Consider the following 7,889-nt stretch of genomic DNA (forward strand, 5'->3'; position numbering starts at 1 on the left):
CCGAATGTGTCGTTTATAAGATGATGTAATAGTCATAATGTCTGCTGGGCCGCATATTGTCACAGATGCGGGTTTTTATGATTTAGACACGTTCGTTCGTTCAAACAACATCTGGCCAAATGTCTAAACAAGAAGAAAGGGGGAAATTACAAAAAAACATGCCAACAGAAATATGGGTGGAAAATTGGAACGAAGAACGTGTGAAGATGTAGCAGACGGATGATAACAGGGATTTGTTATAGAACACATTTATGTTGTCCTGCGGATGTGGTGAGAACTTATAAATGCAAAATCATCCAAAATGTTGCGAAATCATTCGGCTAGAAACCTAATGGTAATGCTGAAGCCACCTGAAGTAAATCGTTTAACATATCTCCTTGAACTGTCGTTATGTGGGGTACACACGATCAGTTTTGCTCAAATAATCGGTTGCTTGTTAGTGTGACCGCTAATTTTTTTTGTTGTCAGTCATCAGGCAACCACAAAATATTTAGCACCCATATAACGGTACCTCCCTATTTCCGGTATTTTGAAGGTTATGCTACGGCCTCAATAATCCACCGAAATTGGCGTTTGGTCTTCATTTAGGGTATTAAACGTTCCATATGAAATTTGTCCGTATAGGTCCACGCCTTCATATAACCCCCATAGAACGTACATACCTGGCCTCAATATTCCTCAGAAATGGCTGAAATTTGTAATTTAGTATTCGATGGGAGTATGAAACGTTCTCTCAGAACGGTACCTCCCTATTTTCGGTATTTATTTGGTCTTCATTTGCTGTATTAAACGTTCCATATGAAATGTGTCGGTATAGGTCCACGCCTTAGTATATCCCCATAGAAAAGTACCTCCCTATTTCCGGTATTTTTAAAGTTGTGGCCTCAATATTCCACCGAAATTGGTATTTGGTCTTCATTTGGGATATTAAACGTTCTACCGATTTTCGGTATTTTAAAGGTTGTGGCCGCAGCAACCCACCGAAATGGCTGAAATTTGGTATTTAGTTTTTGTTAGAGGTAAAAGCAGTTTTGACTGAAATTCTTTGGTATAGGTCCACGTTTCGATATAGCCCCCATAGAACGGTACCTCCCGATTTTCGTAATTCTGAAGGTGGTGACGTCAATATCACAATCTTCCATGGGGTTATCAAATATTCCAAAAGAGAATTATCAGTATAGGTCCGCGGCTGTTTGAAGATCGTTTGAAGAGCGGTCAACATAGATATTGGAGTTAGTTGATTAGGTTTCGTAGGTCATTACTGGCAAGTACCGCATGCTAGGCAGATGTGTCATAAATTTTTGCCCTATAAGAATTTAAAAGGCTGCACCATCCTGATGGTAGTTTAGCCTACACTACTATGGTTTGTTGTGGCAGCTGACTTTTTCATCCGCGATAGATGTGGAATGTACCCCGAGGACCGTATTCACACGATAGTTGTTTATGACATCTGCGATCTCTATAAATTATATCTCTTTTATATCGATGGTCCTTCCTTTCTGTATCAAGAAGTTATCTCCTGACATGCCTAGATGGTGAAATCCTAAACATCGTACGGTGATTGTGATGATTCTCACCGTAACACCCGAGCAAGTACTGCAACGGGAGAATACCATTGTGTTTCCGTACTGGAAGAATCTTCGACTCCTCATGCAGATGGTCCACTGATTACACAAGAGGCACCCTGTTGCAGTTCTTAGCTTGACGTGCAATCATCCGCATACGTAACGATGTTAATAACGTACGCAGGGGGAGGGGAGGAAGGTAGATGCAGAAAAGGTTATACAGTTCCGTGGATATATCACCCCACCTTGTGGAACTCCCTGTTTTACTCTACGGGGCTGCACTTCTTATTTCTGGCGCTCACACATATAATTGATTATCTAACGTTTCAAACTTGGCCGCAGGTTTGTCTGTTTATTACCTCTAACAGCGAGGAGTGTTTGACTGTACCAAAGGCTTTTGATAAGTAGAGCGCAACCACTGTCCTTTGGCACAGAGCTTTTGTGCAGCGCTGTTGTAGTGCTGTGCCTCTTACGAAGCCCATGGTGATGATCAGCAGCTCGGGATAGAGTAGGGGAGGAGTAAAGTCTTTGCTACAGGCGACAAAATAAAAATCGGTCTTTACGATTCATCTTTTGCTAGCATTCTTGCCTGGCTTCAGTAGCGGTACCATCCTGCCCATTTTACACATTTCGGATGTGAGATACTCGACTCCCGGTTCACCCAGTTGTTTCATCATTACCATGAAGATGCCGTCATGACCTAACGCTTTAGATGAATTAGCGTTCTTGATGGCATTTGTAAATTGTTGTGGTTCCTTCTCGACAGGAATAGAGGTAATGGGACGCGGCACTCCTCACTTCACGTGGCGTTCGACAAATTGTTGATTTTAATACCTTGCGTACTTCTTCAGATAAGGCAGGGTAGCGTCACAGGAGTCTTATCTTCCTTTTTTCCGGGGTTCGGGGGTAATTTAACCGTTGCCACAATTCACTAATTTCGACTTCATTGTGGGACATCTTGAGTGTCAGCTCCATAACTCTGGGGTCACTAAGATTCGCTTGACGAAACAGATTCCCTCGCCTATGCTGAGAAATTTGGTCTGACTTCGGGTAAACGATCAGAAAATATAAAGCGAGCGGATACAAATGTGATGATACCCCAGAACATCCTTTCTGCTACCCGAACATCAGAAAGGCTGGCAGCTCTCTGAAGCGGTGATTAGTGAACTCTCTGAAACTAGGCCAATTAGCTTTCCATGATTGATGAAAAGGTGGAATTCAGAGTTGAAGAAATTGGGTGGTATGCTGATATAGACAATTATCGAGAGGTGGTCTGACCCGAGAGAAACGGCGGGTTGCGACACGATGGTTGTGTCTGTCGAATTATGGCATTCTTCGCTAATTCTGGTAGGGGCGTCCACATTGACCGTGTAATACTTAAAGCTATTAATCTGCTCAGCCAGTGCTATACCACTTCGGTAATTTCTCTGTTCCGAATAGAGCAAGGCTCAAATGAGATAGGTCTGAATTGAACAGACAGGTGCAGCATGAAAGCTGGTCCCCCACCTTCATTTCTGGCACGATACTTTCTCAGTACGTTGTTACCATCACAACGCTGTAAGCGGCAATTGTTGTTGAGCATAGTTCCCTTTGCAGTCGTGACCATGACATTCTTCCGACTCGAGTGTTTCCCCGATCTTACCTCGGAGTCCATTGTAATTAAATTGCAAAAACTATGCATTTCTAGGTAATGGAACAGAGACGTTTGGTGAGGTTGCTGTTAGGGGGAGGGCGGGGTAGTATTGTATTTTGATGACGATAACATACTGGGGTTTGTGTTCTCGCAGCGTGCAGCAAAATGGTAGTCGTAGTCCCGTATATAGACGAGTCCAGAGCTACTTCTGAGATAAAACTCACTCGCGGCATATATTGCATCTTACTGAAGTTCTAGTGTGGTCCGAGCACATCCAAATTGGTTTTGGGTTTTCCTCCGTCCCGCTACCGACTCCTGCAGTTTGATTCAAGCTGACTAGCAATTAAGTTTAAGACCTTCGCATGCCCGAAATGTGAACTCCGCCTAAAACCAGTCCGAAACTGGACGGATATCCGGAGGTTGAAGATTCAGGATCACTTTCAATGTGAAGAGTGTTTTGATTGCTCCGATAATAAGAATTGACTCAGGCCTTTGCACACTAGATAGTTTGGCCAATAATGCTTTCTTTATTCACGAGTGCTTGCCACTAGACAAGTCCAGCACTGGTTAGGTTGAACAGAACCGCGGTTACATACAGCCAGTTGTACCAGAGTTCTTGGTATAAGGTCAGGTTGGTAAAAATTTAACACTTATCAGAACTACTTTATCATCAGCTGTTGAGGTGAGAGAACCCGCCTGCTATTCGATGTGCCTCTGTCAACAGTTTTCCTCGCGGAACTCTCTCATATGCAATAATTGATAATGGTGCTTTTTAGCATTTCATCCAACCATTGAAGGAAATTCTTGTGTTGCTGAGAGTTTTATGGTTGGATTTAAACTTTACATTATTAAAGATATCGAGAAAGAACGCCATGTTGGAGTTTTAATTTTCCATATTCTTGTCAACGTGTCCAACCACCTCAAATAAAGTCCTCGAAATACATCCCCCATCTATCGCAGCTGAAGATCGTCATCTGCCACGACAAACTAGAGTAGTTTTGGCTCAACTACGCTCGGGATACTGCAGCCGCCTTAATTCTTATTGGGCGGAAATCAACCGCGCCGTGTAAGACATCTGCCCAGTATGCGGCATGGGCCCGCACGACACAAAACACCTTTACAACTGCCCAACCAAACCTACTCATCCAACTCCAGTGGATCTGTGGTTACATCCCATCGATGCAGCCACTTTCCTGGAACTGGAGATAGACCCAGAGCCAGATTGAACAGAAGAACGAACATACAAACATAATAATAAACCACCTCAAGGCGGTTTCTACTGACTTACTCTTGATCTAAGCGTATTAAAGTTTACCGATCTTTTTGGAATCTAATTGTGACCCAACAGTAACTTTTCCATAGTCTTCAATATAAAGAAAAACAACTAATTAATCTTTGGGTAGTGTGTGACTCGGCTTCCCCGTTTTAGTGCTGGCTCCCCTACATTCTGAGGCATTGCTAGTATTATACATATCTTCCGGTCCCGGTGGTTTGTAAGGTTGAAAGCTGCTAATCGCCCATTGATGTCTGGGGAAACTAGTTAGTCTGTCTATCAGCTGTTCAGTCTCCCTTGTCCCTTCTGGGATGTTTGTGGAACAATTATTATTATATCTGCTGTTCATCTACAGTTCGGATTTGATTATGGCTTGCTGTAGGCAGAACACCATCAAGGCCCGCGCAGCCTGGGAAGTGAAACCCTGATAGCAGATCGAGAGTCTCTAGTTTAGAGTTAGTCAACGTAATGTCGCTCCCCTTAATAGTACCTATGGATTTGGGATTCTTAGTATCTTGCGAAACTTGTCCACTTTATTAACTCCCTCTATAGACTTACTAAAACTGGGCCAAGACTTCCGCTTAGCTTTCTTGATTTCACTCTTGAACTTATTGAAATTAACATTGTAGACAACCCAATCCGTACTGAGTTTCGTCACACTGGCTTTTTATACCCTCAGCATTTATGCTAACGAGGGTATATACACTTTCATACGGGCAAAATGTGCCTCATCGAAATAACTGTTTTTGAGCCCAAGTATGTTTGGACGAAATCCGTTTCAGGCAAATTGTAATCGATTTAGCAATGTCCGTCCGTCTGTTTGTCTGGCTGGTGCGCACACGAACTCTCGAACGGATAAGCCGATTTGGTCCAAAATTTGGCTTTCGTAATATTTTGTCCAAACTTAGTTTAAGTTTGAAGATATCGGTCCACTCCTTCAGGTACCTCCCCCACAAAAGTTCGAAAATGTTCAGAAAATTTGTGCGCACGATAACTATTGAAGGGAGAAACCGATTTGGTCCATACTTTGCACATCGTGAAATTTCTATCAGACGTATGTAGATGAGGTTCCAATAACGGTCCACTCCTTCGGGTACCTGCCACACAAAATTTCGGTAAAGTTCAGTTTAGTACCTGCTCTCGAATCGTTTTGATTTTTATTGCAGCAACTTGTATTCGCTGTCCCCATTACGAAGGCACAAGTTTTATCAGGGGCAAGTCCATACTTCCTGAGAAAATATCCAGAAAGTTCTAAAAAACCCCTATGGCACAATGTGTAGCGGTTGGATCGCACCATAACTCTCGAACGGATCTACCGATTCGGCTATCGCAATATTTTGTCTAACTTTAGTTTAAGTCCGAAGATGAGCCATATCGGTCCATTCCTTTAGGTACCTCTCCCACAAAAATTTGAAAAGATTCGGAAAATTTGTGCCCGCGATAACTCTTGAAGGCAGTAACGGATTTGTTCCCTAATTTGCACATCGTAATATTTCTACAAGACATCGATCTGGCTTGAATATGGACTATATATGTCAACTCCTTCAGGTACCTCCCACACAAAATTTTGGAAAAGTTCAGTTTAGGACCTGCTTTCGAATCGCTTTTATCTTTGTTGTAACAACTTGTATTCGCTGCCCCCATGACAACGGTGCAAGTTTTTTTCAGCTGAAAGTCCATACTTCCTTAGAACATAGCCCTATGGCAGTATGCGTACGATAACTCTCTAACGGATCAGCCATTTCCGTCTAAAATATTAGTCCTAACTAAGTTTAAGTTTGAAGATTGGTACTGTCTGTGCACACCTTCCGGCACCTCCCCCCACCTCCAAATGTTAAAAAATTCCACTAAAATAGTACGCGCTATATCTGCTGAATGGAGCAACCGTCCAACCCTTGATCTATTAATATTTTGTCCAAATAAAGTTTTACTTCAGAAATCGGTCTTCTCCTTACCTCCCCACGGTGCGCCTTAACTAATTTTAAATGGAAGGTGCTTACACCTGGGAAATTTTTGCAGATTCTGAAAATACAATGCTCATAGATGAGAAGTATCAAGAAACAAAAAAAAAATCGCCGGAGGGATTTTCAAATAAATCGCGATTTAAGTTCACATTTTTAGGGGTTCTTTAGGTTTTCACAATTTTGCTTGGAAACCGCGCGTCCTATGTAAATAGGCCTAAAGAAAATGTTGTAGCTGTGAAAATTCTCCACAAAATTTACTTTTATTATACTTTCGTAGGTTTACCGTTTTTGAGATATAGAAGTTCAAATTGAGACAATGCACTGGCTGTATCGCCTCCATATAAAACAATGTCATTACTTCAATTTCTGAAATAAAACTTTTATATCTTGAAAATGGTACAACCTAGGAAATTATAAAATTATCCAGTCTTGTAGAGAAATTTCACATCTTCTACATTTTCTTTATTCCCATTTTGATATGTCTTGCGGTTTCCAAGCAAAATCTTGAAGACTTAAGATAAAAACCTAAAAATTTGAACTGAACCTCTATATCTCAAAAATGGTAAAACCTACGAAAAAACCTAAAGGTCAGTCTTGTAGAGAATTTTCACAGCTACAACATTTTCTTTAGACTCATTTCGATACGACTTGCGATTTCCAAGCAAAATCGTGAAAACCTAAAAAAACCCTAAAATTGTGAATTTTGATCGCGATTTATTTAAAAAACCCTCCGGCGATTTTGTTTTCTTTATTTTTCTTATCTATGAACATTGCTGTTTCAGAATCCGCGAAATCTTCCCATGTGTAAGCGGTTTTCATCAAAAGTTAGTTAAGGCGCACTGAGCATGATATTGTTTTATAAGGAGGCGATACAGCCAGTGCATTGTCTCAATTTGAACTTCTATATCTCAAAAACGGTAAAACCTACGAAAATGTCATAAAGAGCAATCTTGTGGCGAAATTTCACAGTTAGTTCCATTTACATAGGGCTCGCGGTTTCCAAGCAAAATCGTGAATACCTAAAGAACCCATAAAAATGTGAACTTAAATCGCGATTTATTTGAAAATCCCTCCAGCGATTTTTGTGTTTCTTGATATTTCTCATCTATGAGCATTGTAGTTTCAGAATCTGCAAAAACTTCCCAGGTGTAAGCACCTTCCATTTAAATTTTGTTAAGGCACACCGTGTCCCCCACAAAAGTTAAAAATTTTTGTTTAGGCGAAGTTTAGGATCTGTTCGAAAACATTTGGAAAATTATACCAATGCCATACTTTGTGGTTCTGTTTAAGCGATTTTTTTTTTTTTTCGTGGACAAGTCCGTGCTTCCTAACATCGTGACCGAAAACCTCTTTGTTATACGCTGACCAACTGAAATGACGAGTGGGCACAAAATCTATCAAAAGGAATGAATCCCAAAATGGACTATGTCGCTCCATTCTTTCAAGTACATCCT

This window comes from Musca autumnalis, unplaced genomic scaffold, assembly GCF_047663935.1.
Source record: "Musca autumnalis isolate F117 unplaced genomic scaffold, ASM4766393v1 scaffold_4, whole genome shotgun sequence".
NCBI classification, from domain to species: domain Eukaryota; kingdom Metazoa; phylum Arthropoda; class Insecta; order Diptera; family Muscidae; genus Musca; species Musca autumnalis.